Source organism: Oryctolagus cuniculus, chromosome 2 (genome assembly GCF_051225735.1).
Source record: "Oryctolagus cuniculus isolate XC-2025 breed Fujian yellow rabbit chromosome 2, ASM5122573v1, whole genome shotgun sequence".
NCBI classification, from domain to species: domain Eukaryota; kingdom Metazoa; phylum Chordata; class Mammalia; order Lagomorpha; family Leporidae; genus Oryctolagus; species Oryctolagus cuniculus.
In genome coordinates this window covers 6,767,279-6,787,697 of record NC_142868.1, presented here as the reverse complement: position 1 = coordinate 6,787,697, position 20,419 = coordinate 6,767,279, and the positions used below count along the sequence as shown (strand labels likewise).

General features: G+C 41.4%; 1 pseudogene across 1 annotated transcript; it reads left to right on the top strand.

The window, feature by feature from the left end:
• Nucleotides 1-11,446: 11,446 nt before the first annotated feature.
• Nucleotides 11,447-13,601, top strand: LOC149127680 (E3 ubiquitin-protein ligase ARIH2 pseudogene; annotated as a pseudogene). The gene has a single exon (XR_016229750.1). The product of XR_016229750.1 is annotated as an E3 ubiquitin-protein ligase ARIH2 pseudogene (transcript).
• The last annotated feature ends 6,818 nt before the right edge of the window (nt 13,602-20,419 follow it).

Below are 20,419 nucleotides of genomic sequence, written 5' to 3'. Positions count from 1 at the left end.
TCATGGTTTGCCTGCTCCAAGTGGCATCCCTGTCACTCGCTGTCCTCCAGCCTGTCTATGTTACATTGGCACCAGACTGCTTGTTGGCCTTTTTCCCTCCCTAAGCACCATAAGGCAAGAATGGTTTCGATCCTGCTTACTGCTGTTTTCTCAACACTTAGAAAAACCTGTGGTGCAGTGAGCAGTCGGCATTAGCTGAATGCATTGTACCGACTGAAGGTCTAATTGATTGGCTAAATGAGATCATTGTATTGTGAGGCTGGATAACATAGACAATGGCATAGTTAAACTGGAAGAGACATGAATAACTGAGTCCAAATCTATACAGGAGAAATATAGACTCGGACAGAACAGATTTCTCCAAGTCGACATGACAAATGTCAAAACCATTTTTAAATGCAATTTAGCACATATAGGCAAACAAGAATATTACCAAATTATAAGCAGATTTTTGAACTTTTAAAAAATTGTCTAATGAATTATTTAATATTGATATAACCTTGTATTGGTCCAAATCTTGTGCTGTGAATTTTCATGATGAATAATATGACCATATTTGTTTTTACAATGCTTCCTGTCTAACCTAAAAAGCAGATAAATTAGGCTCTTAAATATAACACAATATCAAAATCAACATAAAGAGACAGTACCTCACCTCACTCTTGGGTAGGTAAATAGAAAAGGACATGGGTGTAAAGAAAGGAAATCAATCATACTAGAGAGAGTTCAATTGCCTTGTAAATAAAAATAATTCAAAATAAGTGATTATTTTTGTTTACCAGGTGATAATGATTTTGGATACAGAAGATGCAATCTATTATTTGCAAAGGTGCAAAAAGCAAACATCGGGCCTGGAGCTGTGGCGTAGAAGGTTGAGCCTCTGCCTGCAGGGCCAGCATCTCATGTTGCCAGTGGTTCGAGTCCTGGCTGCTCCACTCCCAATCCAGTTCCTGCTGGTGCACCAAGGTTGAGCCTCTGCCTGCAGGGCCAGCATCTCATGTTGCCAGTGGTTCGAGTCCTGGCTGCTCCACTCCCAATCCAGTTCCTGCTGGTGCACCAAGGTTGAGCTTCTGCCTGCAGGGCCAGCATCTCATGTTGCCAGTGGTTCGAGTTCTGGCTGCTCCACTTCCAATCCAGTTCCTGCTGGTGCACCTGGGAAAAACAACAGAAAATGTCCCAACTACTTGGGCCCCTACATCCACAAGGGAGACCCAGAAGAAGCTCCCGGTTCCTGGCTTCAGCCTGGCCCAGCTCTGGCCTTTGTGGCCATCTGGAGAGTAAACCAGCAGCTGGGAGATCTCTCTCTCTCTCTGTCTCTCTCTCTCTCTCTCACTCTCTTCCCCCTCCCCTTTCTCTCTCAGTATCTCTGCCTTTCCAATAAATAAATCTTTAAAAAAATCCCAGGACCTTGCAGAGATAGGTATCAAGAACCTATTTTGTTTTTCTTTTTCTGTCTTAACGTTTTCATTTCTAGAAATTTATCTTAGGGAAATATCATGACTTCATAACAGATAACTATGAAATTGTTAACTCTGTGTGTATATACTCTTTAAAAATTTCATAGAAATATGGAACTAAAAGTAGGAATTTATTTTGGTGCAAAATATTTTTCTTCTTAATACATGAAACATACAAGCTGTGAATTTCAAAAGTTTTGCATATATATAAAATAAAACTACTAAAATTGTACACTATATAAACATCTTCAAGAATACCCATAATTTATTCCCAGTGGCCTATGGGAAAAAGATTGAAAGCATACATCCAAAGAGGTAAGTCTTAAATGATAAGGACAGTGGAGATGGAAGGTTCTCTTTAGTCATAAACGAGTCTTTAAAAAAAAATCCTGTTTCAAGCATTACTGTATTGCAAAGTTCTCAAAGACTTAGGCAATTCTAAGATTTACAGAGATGAATGCACTCCTTTTCCCAATTCCTGCTTTTATGTGACTAATAATCAGATGAGAAATTAGAACTTTTACAGAAACATTTTAATACAACAAGCTAAGAATAAAATGTGAAATTATAGAAAAGGAAAGTTATACGAAAAAAAGAATGAGCTACAACACAAATGGTCTACAACATGAATATGACTGACACATTTTTGAGTGATGTTTGATCTAACAAAACTTTTAAAATTACACATTATTCTTGGAACACAAAAAGCATTTCATGCAAAGCAATGCATGCTTTTGATTTAAAGTTTCTTTTAACAAACAGTTCCAAAGGAACACATTCACTCAGTATTAAAGTTAATTTGCAATTGGCATTGTATAATATTACAACTGTAAGGTGGAAATTTAAGACAAACTGTACAATGTAGAACACAGACCCTTGGAGAGCTTATACATAGTGCAGTTGGTGACACTTTATACATCAGGACATCTGCTGTGTGACCTTTTTAGATATGGCCCAGCTTTTCGTGAAGACAGTTGGTCACATATAACAGGAATTATTCTTTTAATATATTTTGATATATCTAATGGATTTTCATACATTTATTTGGAAAGATATGTGTTTATAAGGAAAAGCCTTACTACCAGTGATTTTTCTTTCACTAGAATCTCTTAATTTCCTGTGGAATGTAAGTGATCCATGACAAGCTTGTATTCTTGGTCTTCAAAATCCCTAGCTCCTTGTTGCAATTTGAGAGAGAGAGAGAGAGAGAGAGAGAGAGAGGGCACTCCCACCTACTGGTTCATTCCCCCAAATGCCTCCATGGCCAGAGCTATGCCAGAGACAAAGCTGGGGTCCAGAAAAGCAATCAGATCTCCCACATGAATGACAGAAATACAATTACTTGAGCCATTGCCTGCCACCTCCAGGGGTCTGCATTAGCACAGCTCCGGCCATTATGGCTATATAGGGGAGTAAACCATCGGATAGAAACCTCTTTCTCTGTTTCTACCTCTCTCTGTAACTCTTTCAAAAAAATAAAATAGGGCCAGCACCGTAGCTCAATTGGCTAATCCTCCGCCTACAGCGCTGGCATCCCATATGGGCTCTGGGTTCTAGTCCTGGTTGCTCCTCTTCCAGTCCAGCTCTCTGCTGTAGCCCAGAAGGGCAGTGGAGGATGGTTCAAGTGCTTGGACCCCTGCACCTGCATGGGAGACCAGAAGAAGCACCTGGATCCTGGCTTCGGGCCAGTGCAGCACTGGCTGTAGCAGCCATTTGGGGAGTGAACCAACAGAAGGAAGACCTTTCTATCTGTCTCTCTCTCTCTCACTGTCTATAACTTTGTCCAAAAAAAAAAAATCAAATAAATAAAATAAATCCTTAAAAAATAAATCTTTAAAAAATTAATAAAAAAAGAAAGCGTTACAAAAAGAGAAGCAGAGAGAGAGAGAGAGAGAGAGAGATCTTCCATCCATTGGTTCACTCCTAGATGGCCACAATGGCCAGCACTGGGCCAGACAAAAGCCATTAGCTAGGAGCTTCATGTGGGTATCCCATGTGGGTGGCAAGGGCCCAAACACTTGGGTCATTTTCTGATGCTTTTCCCAGACTAATGGCAGGGTGCTAGACTGGAAGTGGAGCAGCCAAGACACGAAACAGTGCCCATATTCAGTGTTGGCATTGCAGGCATGAACAATTCCCTCGATGTGACCATATGGTGCTTCTAAAAAAAAAACCATGTGACATGATTATTCTTAGTAATCTCTGAAACTCTGCAGGAAGTCAAAGCATTTGTAGTCTCTGTTGTACAGAGATGTGTGATTTGGATTTGTACTATAAGTGTATATGAGTCAAGGGATTCTCAGAGTATTTGTGCTTTTGGTTTTTGTTGTTGCTATTGTTTGTTTGTTTTTACCTTATAAGGACACTTTCTAAGTAATGACCTAATAGTTAACAATAAATGTGAATATGAACTCATGTGTTGAATGGAGCATCCAGTGTTATAATGACTATTTCTTGGATCCTCTCCCTTATCAGGCATTATTGTCTAAGGAATTGAAAATAGTAACATATCCCTAAGCTCCAGCATGTCCATTCCCCTAGTCTACAAATTACCTTTACTATTTATCTTAATCCCAACGAACTTTCCAGGCAGTGAAGGGATCTAGAAGAAAGGGTGATCTCTTCCAACACCCTTCCAGCTGACAGAGGACTAACGACCAGGAAGTCACCTCTTCCTGCAGGTGGAAAATACCAAAGGGTCCACATTTGGGTTCCTCCTGTCCTACATAGTCTCTGGTGGTCACACTGAGCTTTCATGACCCAAACATGATGGGCAGCTGGGAGTGGAGGGTCATAGGCTCAGGGTCTGGGAGAGTTTTGTTTGTGAAACAACCCAGTATGTAGCCATTTATTTACAATTTTAATGGTGGATGAGGGCAGCCTCTTGCATCAGAAACCGTGGGGTAAATAGTAGCCCCCTGAGAACACCAACAGGAAATGCTTACTGATTTCCATTTAGAAGTACCACTTGTTAATGAGGAATATGTTGCCTCCAGAACCCAAAATTACAAGGGATATTGGATTTGTATGTCTTTAATGAGCATTTTAAATGAGTCTCCTTGGAGAAGGATGTTATTGTAATGTTACATGTATCTTCCTAAAGAAGGTGGATGCCATTGAATACTTGTCTGCAGAGGGTGTGTGATGACAGAGCTATGCAGGTCCCCCCTCCCCAGGAGGGTGCATCCTGGGAGGGTGCATTGTGCCACATCAGAGCTGGAGGAAAACTATAGCTGAGAGGTTGTTAAGGCATGGAGCCGAATATACTAACCAAATCTATAACAGCAAAAACACTTACCAGTGGTTAATTAAATAGAATCAGCAATTTTAATAATATTAGATGTTGGGTATGAGGCCCTAATGGATAGGACTACAGTAGTAAGCTTGCAGTAATCCATCATAAGTGCTCTAGAAATTTCTCAGATTTGATAACAAGAAAAAGGAGGCTATTAGAAGGAGAAGCAGTGTGGATAATCACCCCTTTGTTAATTAGGAGTCATGTATTAAGTTTTAATCATTCAAGGCCTCATTTCAACTTACATTAGGCCATAATAGCTATCTTAATTGGGGGCTTCTGGGTTCTCATGTTATCAAGTCAATATATCAATAGCAAAATCTAACTTTAATTTCCATGCATGTATTGTTTCAGAACATAAATGTACAACACCAGCAATTTTATAGCAGTGGATGTATGACTATGAGAAACATAGGCAAGTTATAATTAAAGAGAGATACTCTCATTTTTTCCTATTTTCTATTTATCTGATGCCTCAAAAATTTAGTTGGCTCACCAGGTATAACTATAATTGCTGAGCTCCAGTATTAAATCCATAAGTTTGTGTCAATGAGAGCATTTTAGCAAATATTGAAGTTAGATTACAACCAGTGCCCTAATTAGCTTGTGTTATATAAATTCTTTAGTGTATAACTTAATATATGCTTTTTGAATTGCCAATTCAATCAAATTATGGAAATTTGTTTTGATTTGGTTCTATACATACATAATTTATCTGTTTACTATAAATTTATATTAAATATTACATATAATTTATTTAACAATCTTTTATTTCACCTTGCATCTGGGGATTTGTTCATACATAAATCAATAAGTAATTTCAGGCCAGCACTACGTTTGCTAGGACTGGCATTTGCTCAATTCTTAGTGGAAAGTTCTTTATTTATTTTTTGACTTGTAGCGGCCAAAGAAAATCTCCTGCTTTTTTTGTTTTTGTTGTTGTTGGCACTATTCTTTTTTTCTTTTCTTTTTTTAATTTTTAGCCACCTGAAGCCAAGGTTCTTAGTTTCTATCTCTGATTGATAATAGAAAAAGAGGGAGGTGGAAGATGCCAGTACACTGGTACCTCGAGGCAGTGGCTGTTCTGACACTGCACCTACCACAAGATAATCAGTTCCTTTTCATTTCCCTTTTATTTTCTTTTAAGTAAAACTTTAGAATAATTTGCATTTCTAGATGTGGTTAAAATATATGAGGAATCTTCAAAAGTATCATGTAAAATGCACATTATAAAAAAATTGCAATGTTTCAAATGCTTTTTGGTACAAAAATATACTCATCTTTTAATTCTGCTTTTTGCAAACTTTTCAAGGTAACCCTCTGTGTTTTCCCCATCTCTGGAGGCTCACTTCACAAACCCCTGGCTTTATGGGGTAGAAGCCTGCTGTTTGCACCTTGCAGATTGTTACTTAGAAAAAAATAGAAGAGATCGCCTCTTTCACTGGCCTCCTGGGCAGCTGCTTCTCTCTCTACTGCTTCCTCATTGAACTCTGAAGGTTTGAGGTATAAGGAGCAATATAGCAAGGATCTCAGCAACAGAGAAGCCCCCAGCGCAGGTCATTGCCATGTCTGCATGGCGCCATGATTTTCCAGGTAGAAATAACCCCAAGTTGGGGTCTATAACTACAACCCCATGTAGCACTGCAGACACTGCCAGTGTAACTTGGGCAGAATTTACAACGTGGTGCTTGGCCACTCCTTCTCAGGAGAATCACAGCTCCCATGGCAAGTCAGGCAGACATGGTTACCCACTGGCTTTGCTAGCAAGGGCATTGTCCTATGGCCCTGGGAGCTTGCCTTCACTCCATACAAGAATAACTATGAAATAACAATAGCAAAATCAAGCATCAGCTCACGGTTCCTCAAGGGGCAAAGGGGTCAGGAATGCCATGCCTCATTCCCAAAAAGTGTGGAGTTTCCTGCATGGGTTTGTGATGCCTTCCAGACAGGGTTCCTTCCATAGACACATTCTTATCTTAGAGTGGGAATCCACTTTTGGTTGGGCCAGATGACTTCAGGAGCTCATGAAGTGTCCCTATCCCACCAATAATTTAGGGTAGACAGCCCAGCAGAACTCTGCAGACGTGACAAAGCTGCAAGCTGGGCAACTGAGTCACAGTGAACAGCGCTGCCTCACTGGTGCAGGTGCCCATGGCAGTCAGGGTGTTGATAAGCAACAGTGGTTCCCAGGTATCTTGTGGTCACGAGAAGCATGCTACATCCTGCCTACTTTTGCCGATTGATTTCATTTAGGACCTTTACATTCAAGAGCAGCCCTTCAATGATTAGGAGAGAAACAAGGAAGAAATATTTTATTACTTACAGATCATGAGGAGTACACATGACAGAGGCCACATCCATGGGGTTCAAGGAGCACAAGGAGAGAGGGAGTGCCTTATGGGCAAACACTTTTATCTTGAGAGTTATCCGTGTGCAGAGCCTTAATTGGTAGGTTTAGTGCAAGCAGGCAACAGCTTGAAGAGTCTATCCTGAGACCAGTCTACTCTGTGACTGAGAGACAGTCACTCAAGCACAACTGTGTAGCCCCTGTGTGCTATTAGGGTCAGTGCATCCAAAGTGAGGTGGTTACCAGGAGAAAGTTGTATAAATCAGTTTTGTGGACCAGCCAGATTGAGGAAATGGATGGAGGTGTAGAACTGGAAATTGTCAGCGATGACTGAGACCTGCTTCTTGTATCAGAAAGTCCACTGTATTCAAAATGAATGCTGAGGCAACATGAGATCTGAAGAATCCACTGTAACAGCACACCTGTGTTTGAGAGGTGGCTAAAGCAGAACTTAGAGGAAAGTTTGAAAGTGGAAATGAATATATTAGAGGGAAAAGTTTAAAAATTAATGATTCTACTTTCCATATGTCAAAGTTGAAAGGGAAAAGTTGATAAGGTGCAAAAAACAAATAAAGAAACTAAGTTATGGAGGGGGAAAGAATAAAAGCAGAAAATAATTGGAAAAAATCAGCCCAAGGAACAATTGCTTGCTTATCACAGCTAACTTATCAAGGAAAAGCTAAGAATGTCAGAAATTTAGAGTACATAGCACTGGAGACATTAGAAATGTTCAAAATAAGGAAATAATATAAAAAACTTTAAATCAATAAAGTTGGCACCTTAATGAAATAAATTCCTTGAAAGAACCAAATTTCACTAAAATGATTTAAAGAAGAAATAGGATTTCTAAAGATATATGTGTGTGTGTGTGTGTGTGTGTGTATGCTAAAGACATCAGAAAGCAAAATCCATACTCAGGGTTTTTCACTTTAAGACCCTGTTAAGCATTTTTGGAAGAAATAAGACCAATCTTCCACAAGTACCTTCAGAATACAGAAATGAGCACTTTCCAATTCAATGGATGCTATGATTTTTTGAGGCACTGTGGGGTGCAGAATGAGATACCACCAGCCCAAGATTCCCATTCCTTGCCCTCCAGAACTTGTGACTTCCTAATCTTATGTAGTACAGGGATTTTTTTGAAGTTCAGGGACTTAACAGAAAGGACCGAATGGAGGACCTTGAAATGAGGAGGTTACCTTGGATTTATCTGAATGAGCCCGATGTATTCACAAAGGTCCTTAAGAGGAAAGAGGGGAGACAGGAAAATCAGAATCAAACAAGGAGATACAACAATGGAATCAGAAGTCAAAGTTATCAGGGCCATAAAGCCAAGGAAGACAAGCTGCTTCTGGAAGCTTCAAAGGACAAGGAAACTGATTCTTCCCATGGTCTCCAGAAAGAGCACAGCCTGACAATAGCTTGATTCTATTCCATTTTGGAATTCTGACATGCAGAGCTGAAAGATAATAAGTACATGATATTTTAAGGCACAGCATCTGTGGTAATTTGTGATGGCAGCTGTGGTATTGTGAAAAATGTATTTGGTCTGAGTCCCTATTTTCTGACAGTAACCTTCTGAAGTTCTTGGAACCTCCAATGTCATTGTACACTACAAGATGACTTATGTCTGGGGGTTCTGGGAGGGTACCGGGATAGGAGCCAGTAGCCAGAAAAAACAAGGTGTGGTTAGAGAAGTGGACTTTCACCCACCCAACTCAAAGAAGGGGAGAGGAGCTGGAAGGTAAATTGGTGATCAATGGCCAATGCTTTATTTAATCATGGCTCCACCATGAAGTCTCCATAATAACCCAAAAGGACAGGGTTCAGTGGAGCTTCTAGATAAGAGCGCAGGAAAATTCCTGGAGGTTACTGGAGGGTGGCTTACTCAGAGAGCTCAAGGGAGCTGCACACCCCTTCCCACCAGCCTTGTCCTGAGCATCTCTTCCAACTGTATGTTTACACATGTCTTCTGGAATATGCTTTATAATTAATGAATAAGCACAAGTGAAGTGTTTCCCTGAGTTCTGTGAGCCACGCTAGCAAACTAATTGAATGCAACAAAGGGGAATGAGAATCCCAGTTTATAGTAAGATGACCTCTGCTTGAGATTGGCACCTGAATTGGGAGCAGTCGTGTGTGGCTGCGCCCTTAACCTGTAAGATCTGGTGCTCTCTCCAAATGGATGGTGTCAAGGCTGAGCTGGACTAGAGGACACCAGGTTGTGTCTGTGGCTGAACTGATTGCTGGTGGGGAGAAATCCCTACACACATTCTGGTGACCCAGGTGAAATGTTCTGTGTTATACAGAGCATGAGACTTTGTAAAACACTGAGTGTTTCATTTCCTCTTAGGGCAGTCATAGGAAGTTGGCACAGCCATAAATGTCATGTGCTAGGAGTCAGTTTTGAAGAACCAGTCTAGAACCCAAACATCCACCTTTTCCCATTCATTAAATTCCTTTGTTTACAGGAGTTGTCTGTTTCCTGCACTGAAGCCTGGTTTATTCAGACGCACACTGGTCAGGGAGTCAGTGGTTCTTACGGAGCTGTTCCTTGTTCTGAGCTCTTGAATAAGTCATGTGACTTCTCCAGACCAACATTTTTAATCTATTAAGCAAGAGTACTGTATCATGTCAAAGATTATTTTAGGTGGGCTTGAGTTGCTTTTATTTTTATATCTGTGTACATGCTTCATTTTGCAAGCATTGTGAGTTATGCTGGTTTTCCAGGTACTCTGGTGTATACAATTCTTTTAAAATAAATAGTCAATAACTGTTTATGAGTAAATAATTTAACTAAAAGCATTATATAGGTACAAAGAATAATTTGATATGACCAAAATGTGATAGTGCTTGAGAAAAACTGAAGTTCAGAAAACAGTTTGATAGAAAATGTCTTTTTCTTTTTCCTCATCCAATCAGTAACCAATTTACTCATTCATTTATTCACTCATTAAATACATAAATATACATGAGCATCTTTCAAGTACAAGGCTCCAAATAGAAGCACACTAGGAACACAGTGATGAATGTGTTACAGTCCCTGACCTGAAATACCTCATAGTCCGACAGCAGAGACAAACACATGTTTAAAGGGTAATGTGCTAGGCTTGGAATCCTAACTGGGATCTGTGTGTAGTCCTGCCAATTTCTACTTTTACAACCTCCAATTTCTCCTGAAACTCGTCCTTTTCGCAAGCTTCCAGAATGATCCCTTTGAAGTACAAGGCTAAGAATAACTCTCCTTTGTGTTCAGATCAGCACTTGACAAACTATGGTCCCAAGACACATAGATTCCACTTTCCCTTTTTGGCCATAAAGTTTTATTTTATTTTTTATTTATTTATTTTTTAAAGATTTATTTATTTATTTGAAAGTCAGAGTTACACAGAGAGAGAAAGAGAGGCCTAGACAGAGAGAGAGGTCTTCCATCTGCTGGTTCACTTTCCAGATGGCTACAATGGCTGCAGGTGTGCCAATCTGAAGCCAGGAGCCAGGAGCCTCTTCTGGGTCCCCCACACAGGGGCACAAGTACTTGGACCATCTTCCACTGCTTTCCCAGTCCATAGCAGAGCTGGATCAGAAGTGGAGCAGCTGGGACTCGAACCAGCGCCCATGTGGGATGCCGGCACTGCAGGCAACGGCTTTACCTGCTACGCCACAGCACTGGCCCCTGACATTTTATTGAAAGCTATACAGGGGCACAGCTATGCCCCTCATTTATTTATTGTCTATGGGTGTTTTCACACTGCAGAGGCAGAGATCAGTAGTTGCGACCGAGGCTGCAAATGCTTAAATATTTACTCTCTGACCCTTCATAAAAAAATAGATGCACCATTCCTATATTCCTATCTGAATACATCCTCTGAGATCTCCATTATGATGTGCTGAGACCCAAATTTCTTATCAGGACATAAGTAAATTGTCCAATCTCCTCTCCTATTGTCTTCCTGAACATACTTATAGGTCATGCACATCCTAAGAATGAAGCCTTTTTAACACTTTTCGCCTAGAAATTGACACCTGTTAGCATACGCATCTCTTCTCCATCTGTATGTGGACATTTCCTTCTCAACATTTAAAATCCAAACAGTGTACGCTTCCTCAGGGAATCCACCCCGACTTCCCAAGGGGGAAACTTTCTATTCCTTTATTTTTCTTTCTCAATAATCAGTCTATTCTTCTCTATTATATTTTTTAGGATATTCTAGTTATCCCTAAGTGAATATATTGCTTTTGTTACAATGTGATATTCCATGGAGTAAAATAGCAAGGCAAAGATAGTAGACATAAAACCAAATATCGGGAGGAAGCAGCGCGGGCCTGACCGGTGTCGGCCCGCGCTGCCTCCGCCGACGCTGCGCTGCGATCCCATCGCGCTGGCCCGGCCCGAAGTGGTCTGGCCTGTTTGGGCTCAGCGGCGGCAGGGCCGCGGTTTCCGATGGAAATCATATGACAGAATACTTGGATGACATTTATTTGAAAGATCTTCAAGAATTACAGAAGACAAAAAAACACTAATGCGTTTGAGAAAGCGGTAAATGTTGGGGGAGGGGGACAAAGCAACTGCTTTCCGATCTGCAGCTTGGCTGGACGCTAAGATGTCCGCGGACATGAATAGCCAGGGGTCTGACAGCAATGAAGAGGACTATGACCCGAATTGTGAAGAGGAGGAAGAGGACGAGGACCCTGGGGACATAGAGGACTATTATGTGGGAGTAGCCAGTGATGTGGAGCAGCAGGGGGCCGATGCCTTTGATCCTGAGGAGTACCAGTTCACCTGCTTGACCTACAAGGAGTCCGAAGGCGCCCTCAACGAGCACATGACCAGCTTAGCCTCTGTCCTAAAGGTATCTCATTCAGTTGCTAAACTTATACTAGTTAATTTCCACTGGCAAGTCTCAGAGATTTTGGACAGATACAAGTCCAATTCTGCTCAACGGCTTGTTGAAGCCCGAGTTCAACCTAATCCATCAAAACATGTCCCCACAGCCCATCCCCCTCACCACTGTGCAGTGTGTATGCAGTTTGTGCGGAAGGAAAACCTACTTTCTTTGGCCTGTCAGCACCAGTTTTGCCGCAGCTGCTGGGAGCAGCACTGCTCAGTGCTTGTCAAGGACGGCGTGGGTGAGGGAGTCTCTTGTATGGCTCAGGACTGTCCACTTCGCACACCAGAGGACTTTGTGTTTCCGTTGCTTCCCAATGAAGAACTGAGAGACAAATACAGGCGCTACCTCTTCCGGGACTATGTGGAGAGTCATTACCAGCTCCAGCTGTGTCCTGGTGCAGACTGTCCCACGGTTATTCCAGTACAGGAGCCTAGAGCTCACCGAGTGCAGTGCAATCGGTGCAACGAAGTCTTTTGTTTCAAGTGTTGTCAGATGTATCACGCCCCCACAGACTGCCACAATCCGGAAATGGCTCACGAAGTGTGCAGACGACTCTGAAACGGCCAACTACATTAGTGCCCACACTACAGACTGTCCCAAGTGCAACATCTGCATTGAGAAGAATGGAGGCTGCAATCACACGCAATGCTCCAAGTGTAAACACGACTTCTGCTGGATGTGTCTAGGAGACTGGAAGACTCATGGCAGGGAATACTATGAGTGCAGTCGGTACAAGGAGAATCCTGACATTGTCAACCAAAGCCAGCAAGCCCAGGCCAGGGAGGCCCTCAAGAAGTACTTGTTCTACTTTGAGAGGTGGGAAAACCACAACAAAAGCCTGCAGCTAGAGGCACAGACATACCAGCGGATTCATGAAAAGATTCAAGAGAGGGTTATGAATAACCTGGGGACGTGGATCGACTGGCAGTATCCACAGAACGCTGCCAAGCTCTTGGCCAAGTGTCGGTACACTCTGCAATACACCTATCCCTATGCGTACTAACTACATGGAGTCTGGACCCAGGAAGAAGCTGTTTGAATACCAGCAGGCTCAGCTGGAGGCTGAGATCGAAAACCTCTCGTGGAAAGTGGAGCGTGCTGACAGCTATGACCGAGGGGACTTGGAGAACCAGACGCATATAGCAGAGCAGCGGAGGAGAACCCTGCTGAAGGATTTCCATGACACCTAGGCTGGGACGTGGACGTGCTGGGGTGAGGAAGATGCGGCTGCAAGGTGTCCTGACTGCCATGCTGCATGCTGCAGGCTCTGCCTTCACGACCCCAGGCGGCAGCCGGGGCCCCACTCCTGAGAGACACTGGCAACACCTCGTAGTCATTTTATGTTTTCTTCTCATCTTTTTGCTTTTTGTTTCTACCAGGGTAGAGGCCATGTTGAATTGGCCTCTTTTCAGGACTTTTAATTCCCCCTGGATGATTGTTGGGAGGGAGGGAAAGTTTTTTCTGAATGGCTATTTATAGTATTAGATCATTACAACTTACGTAATTTTCAGAGGTTGTATGATTATACAACAAAAAAGGCAAACAAACCATAGGATAACACAAAGCCCTTTTTAAAAATAAATTGGCCTTGGAGTGTTTCAAAAAAAAAAAAAACCAAATATCATCCCAAATGTTATTGTTTGGATATAGTTAATTCTATCAACAGTTAAGGCATATCATTTTAGCCATATCTCTATGTATATTTTGATGAATAGTGTAATAAGCAATTTTACTTAATCATATTTTAATAAAAATATGAATTTAATCTTAGCTATATTTAGCACAATATAAAGAAGGTGAAAGGAAATTTAAAGAACTGCTACATTTCAAAAAGTTTTTGTGTGTTTGCATATGTGTGATTAGAATTTGTAATTGTTTAAATATCACTGTGCAGTTGAAAAATATTATAGAATACTATAAAATATTAGAAGATGTTTTATGAGTGCAATAAATCCCCACAAAATTCCTGTTTTGAAACCTTAAGGACTGGCTCTCTGGCATAGCAGGTAAAGCAACCACCTTCAGTGCTGACATCCCATGTGGGTGCCGGTTCCAGTCCTGGCTTCTCTACTTCCAATCCAGCTCTCTGCTATGGCCTGGGAAAGCAGTGAAAGATGGCTCAAGTCCTTGGCTCCTGCATCCATGTGGGAGACCTGGAGGAAGCTCCTGACTCCTGGCTTCAGATTGGCACAGTTTTGGCAATTGCAGCCATCTGATGGAAATTCTCTCTCCCTCTCTCTACCTCTGCCTCTCTGTAACTCTGTCTTTCACATAAATCATCTTTAAAAATAAATAAAAATTTAAAAAGAAAAAAAGAAACCCTAAATCCTATGACCTCAGAATATGATAAGAAACTTTAAAAAAATTGGTAATTATATTTTGTAGAATAGATAGCTTTACTTCAGGACATTTTAACCTATTTGTGAAAATGATACTATATGGCATTTGCTTTTAGATGCTAAGTAAAAGAATCTGTAGAGAAGCCCATGCAGTAGTAAGTGGTCCAAATTAATTTTCAGGAAAGAAGTTCTCCAATGTTAACATTGCTATTAAATCTGAAATATACTATAATATTCTGATGAAAAGAAAGAAAAAGACTAATAAATTAAGTGGGGCCCTAAGGGTAAGTGTGAATACAATCTGCTGCTGTCCACACAAAAAGACGACCCCAGGGCAGTATTCCATGAGGGAAGATCATGTGACCACATGGCAACAAAGTGGCCATCTGCAAGCCAAGGGCAGATGCCTGCAAAGGAACTGAACATGCCAATATTTTGACCTTGGACGTCCAGCCTCTATGACTGCAAGAAAATAAAATTTTACCCTTTAGCTGACCCAGTCTGTGGCATTTTGTAATGGCAGCCTTAAGAATTGGTGAAGGCCGGCGCCGCGGCTCAATAGGCTAATGCTCCACTTAGCGGCGCCGGCACACCGGGTTCTAGTCCCGGTCGGGGCACCGGATTCTGTCCCGGTTGCCCCTCTTCCAGGCCAGCTCTCTGCTGTGGACAGGGAGTGCAGTGGAGGATGGCCCAAGTGCTTGGGCCCTGCACCCCATGGGAGACCAGGATAAGTACCTGGCTCCTGCCATCGGATCAGCACGGTGTGCCAGCCGCCGTGGCCAATGGAGGGTGAACCAACGGCAAAGGAAGACCTTTCTCTCTGTCTCTCTCTCTCACTGTCCACTCAGCCTGTAAAAAAAAAAAAAAAAAAAAAAAAAGAATTGGTGAATATTGTGTTTTCACTCCAAGCATCCACTGACTCTTATACCAACCCAGTTTCCTGAATTCTATTGGTTATGTTACAATGTTGAATTTTAAACAGTTTACATGCTACATGCCATACTATCACTTGGTTTCAATAGTTTTATGTTTTTATTAATTCAGTGTCACCAGCAATCTTTTGATCATGTTATCATCTTTCCAGAGTTCCTTCTGAAGTGTCTCTTGCTTAGTAAGACTTTTTGAGAAGTTGTTTAATTCAGGTTTAATATACCTGAATCCTTCATGATTAAGATTATCTGCCCCCTTTAAACTCAGAAAACACAGGGTTGTGCTTTCCTGCCCTCTATCTGAGTACCTCCATTACTACCTTCTCAGAATAAAACAGTGAGGAGCTTGAGATTCTCCAGATGATCCGATCTTTTGAGTTCCTTGATTTTTTACTCTCTTCCCTAACCTAAGCATGGAATGTAGGGATCTCTCTTAATGTGTAGATTGAAGTCTTCACTTTGGGAAAGTTTACTTGTTTTTATGACAGCGGTGAATTGTTGGGGTTGTTCCATGGGGCATCTGTAGTGAGTCAGAGTGAGCTGAACCATCAAGCTGGGCCAGATCAGGTATCACCCATGCTCCTCTCCTTCACCACCCCATGACTTTGGAAAGTACTTAACTTCTCTGCTTCTTAGTTTCCTTCAAAAATGATGAAAATAGCATCTTTTACACAGGCTGGTTATGAGAAATTAAATAAATTAGTAAATGTAAAAAAGAAAGCCAAAACTATTAGATATTTGCCAACTTCTATGTTTTTAATGTATTTACTAACAATTGACATTATTATTTTCCACTTCATTTTGTGTAATTTTCTCATGCTTATATGATTGCATTTTTAGTCATGTTCATTCTTCCAATAAGGTTTTCTTAATTACAATTTCTGTGTAGGGATCAATCATCACCATTTTTCCTGTATTTATCCCACTTAGACCATTGGTGAGTCTTAGCTTATAGGTTAGGGGTCAGTAAATTTTGTTGTTTAAGTATAAATTCACCTTTATTTCCTTTATTTTTAAGGGATAGGCAGTAAATATGTTGGGTTTTGTGAGATACATGTAGTCTATCTGATAAATGTTTTTAGCTTTGGAAATGTATAAATCATTTTCTTTTTTTAAAGTTTTACAATTCTCTTACCTCCTTTTTCCATATTGTTTTTTTTAAACCATAAACCTTTTATGTAAGGTATATAAACTTCTTATACTTCATATATACAAATTGAGGAACATGGTGATTCCTCCCACTCTACCCTCCCTCCCACCACCACTCCCACCCTTCTGCCTCCTCCCTCTTCTATTCCCATTCTTACTTTAACCAAAGATCTATTTTCAGTTAACTCTATATTCGCAAGATGAACTCTATACTAAGTAAAGAGTTCAACAAATAGTATGAAATGAAACACACACACACACACACACACACACACAGTTCCATAACAGTCAAGACAAGGGTTGTGCAAAATAGTCACATCTCGAAGTGTCAGTTCCACTTTTTTTTTTTTTTTTTTTTTTTTTTGACAGGCAGAGTGGACAGTGAGAGAGAGAGACAGAGAGAAAGGTCTTCCTTTGCCGTTGGTTCACCCTCCAATGGCCGCCGCGGCCGGCGCGCTGCGGCCGGCGCACCGCACCGATCCGATGGCAGGAGCCAGGAGCCAGGTGCTTTTCCTGGTCTCCCATGGGGTGCAGGGCCCAAGCACCTGGGCCATCCTCCACTGCACTCCCGGGCCACAGCAGAGGGCTGGCCTGGAAGAGGGGCAACCGGGACAGAATCCGGCGCCCCGACCGGGACTAGAACCCGGTGTCCCGGCGCCGCTAGGCGGAGGATTAGCCTAGTGAGCCACGGCGCCGGCCTCAGTTCCACTTCTATAGATTATCTTTTAGATAATCACAGACCAAGAAGAAAAACAGATGGTATTTGTCTTTTTGGGACTGGCTTGTTTCACTAAGTATATACTTGCATCCATGTTGTTACAAATGACAGGATTTCATTTTTTAGCCATTCATAGCTCACAGATATTATGTAACTAGGTGTGTGGACCATGTAGGCAGCAGTTGGCCCAGACTGGAAGCTTAAAGCAAGACAGATTTGCCTGCCTGTGTGTGTGCTCACATTTATATTTGCATGGCTGTGTGCAGGTACTCATGTGTGTATGCATGCATACATGTGTGTTTCCATGTGTATGCCTGTGAGTGTGTTTGACTGTGTATGTTTCCCTCCTGAGCATCCCTGTTACTGATACATGCAATGCAACTGAACTTAAAATATTCTCTACTTCTCACTTTGGTCTCTTGATTTTTTTTTGTTCTCTAACCTAATCAATAGGTTTTGGGATTGGCCTTTCAAGGCTGTGAACTCACCTTGAAATAAATATCTTTCCAAAGGCCTAAAGAGATTAGTTAGTGGCATGGCCACATTTCAATATTTAGCATATATATTCATCATGATTTTTATTTTGCATCAGTGGTTACTTCCTTCTCTTTTTAAAATGAATTATTTTAAAAGGCAGAGAGACAGAGAGCGATTCACACAGAGAGACAAAATACAGACAGAGTGACACAGATCTCTCATCTGCTGGTTCACTACCCAAAGGCCTGCAACAGCTGGAGGCGGGCCACAAAGCCAGGAGCCAGAAATTCCATCCAACTCTCTCATGTAATTGCCCAAGGGGCTTGCACCATCGCCTGCTGCCTACCAGGGTGTTCATGAGCAGGAAGCTGGAATCAGGAGTGAAGCCAGGACTGGATCCCCGGCACTCTGACACGTATGCATCTCAAGAGCTGCCCTGACCCCTGTGCCCAACAGCTGCCCATTGCCTTTCCTTGAAGGATTCTTCTTTACAATTTGTACTACTGCTGATAGTAAAATTCACAAGAAAGAGTATTGCTTCAGCTGTCACCTAAAGTGAGAGAGAGCAAGATCAGGCCTTTTAAATTTATATCCCACATAAGGCCATAGGTTTTCTGAGTTTAAAAACCATGAAGTCCAGCCTTTGAGCATGCTATGAAGTTTAGTTGAATGAACTCACCTATGAATCGCCATCATATCACAAATGCATAAGCTAAGAAAATTGTTGATTTGAAGCCTATTCCAGAAAATACTAATCACTCCTTTGATGTATTTCAGGGAGCTCTTGAAATAAAACTGACTCCTGCAAATTCTCCAACGGAAACCTCCACAGTCAGCCGCCCCTACTTGTTTGCTCCCTTCCTCTGCAAGCTCGGCTTCGGATGCCCGGCAGCCAAGATAACTCTGGAAGGGAAAATTAGGACTCGAAGGGGAAGGCGAGGGCTCCAGGGACACCAAGAGTGTGGCTGCAAATTCAAATTGGGCCACGGGGCCTCGGGGGCATGTAGGTGGTGCAGCTCCTCTGACAGACACCCGGTCCTGTGGGGGAGCTGGCAAACCGCATTCCATCTCCGCTTTAAAGCCTTGTTATGCGCTAACTGTCTCTCAAAAGTCGTAGTCTGCTGAGATTAATTTTAAACTGGAAAATGATCTCAAACCTTTAAAATAAGCAACGATGCTAAAATTTAGGATAATGCTCCTTGGCTAGAGATTCATTTTTAGTGTGTTCTGCAAATTTCAAAACAACACCAGATGTAGGGGGAACATCACTCTCCGGAGAGAGGGAAATCACTGTTTTCTGAATGAAAAAGAAAACGACAAAAGCTATCTGTTATAGAAAAGCGATAAGAAACTTCTGGGTAACTAGTGTTCACTGTTTCTCCTTCTCTCTCTGTCTTTCCCTATCTCTATCCATCTGCTTTTCCTTTTGTGTGCACATGCACAGGAGACTTGGCACTTACTAGATTGTTCTTCCTTTTTTCCAATAGAATGTTCTTGCTAGAATATTCCAGAAGCATGTTGCTGAAAACTGTTGATATCAACCATTTATTCCTGATGCCTGTGAATTCAAAACTAATGTCACGTGGAAAGACTTTGATTAGAATCATAGGGATGGCTTAGAGAGATTTTGAATACACATATGGTCAAAAACTGCTCAGCCATTGTCATGATATTTTGATGAATACTGACAGCCTCCTGCAGGGAGCTATAGGAGGGAGGTATGCAATCCCTTCCTAAAATCTTGGCAACAAATCAGTGTGTTACAATAAAAACAAAGTTCAGGCCAAATGCTTCTAAATGCTTAGAAATTTATTAGCCTCACTTGCTATATTCAGATATTCTAACAAGAGCTTTAAAAAAAAGCCTAAAGGATCACTAAAGATTTAAGGGTGATGCATCAGTAATTTGAGAGAGGTCCCCACTAAAGGTCAGATTGAGTAACAAGGCCTTCAATATGTTGCCCAGTAGGTAACTCTAGACCTAGATTTTCTAAAGTTCAGTGACCATGAAGTCACTGGATTTTTAAAGAATTTATTCAACAGACAGACAGACAGAGCTCCAAACCACTGGTTCTTACTCCAAATGTTCACAGCAGCGAAAGCTGGAAGGAGTCAAAGCTGAGAGACAGAAACTTAAGTTTCCCGTGTAAGCGGCAGGAACCCAAATCCTTGAGCCATCACTGTTGCCTCCCAGGGCCTATGCTGGAATGACAGCTAGAGCTAGAACTCAAAGCCAGGAAGTCCATCATGGAAGGGCAGAGCATCTCATGATGTCTTACTTACAAGACTCATATTCTGAATATCGCTCATTTCTGATCTGTGTTATGCCATGTAATGACTGTTTGCATGAATTTTCATCATGATATTTGAAACACTTGCAAGTAGCCCATATCAACTCTCGATTCCTGAGTCAGCGCTTCGGATGCAGTTTAAATTCCACTAAAGTCTAGATGAAGTTAATTGGCATATGTATGTGTGCAGTGTGTGTATACATACACTACATTGTTTATATCAAAATCAAAAAGAGTAAATTACTTTAAAGTAAATTACTACACAAATTATATAAAAACTTAGAGTAACTGGGAACAGTTCAAACTGAAACAGAATAATTGAGATTCTGTCTTCCTTCCTTCCATCCTTGCTTCCCTCCTTCCTTCCTCTCCTTATTCCCTCCTTCCTTTATATAATAAACAGTAATTATGTGCTAGTACAATGATTTATGCATTTGTTATGATGACTCTAGTTCTCTTTTTTATCCTTTTTTTTTATTTGACAGATAGAATTAGATAGTGAGAGAGAGAGAGACAGAGAGAAAGGTCT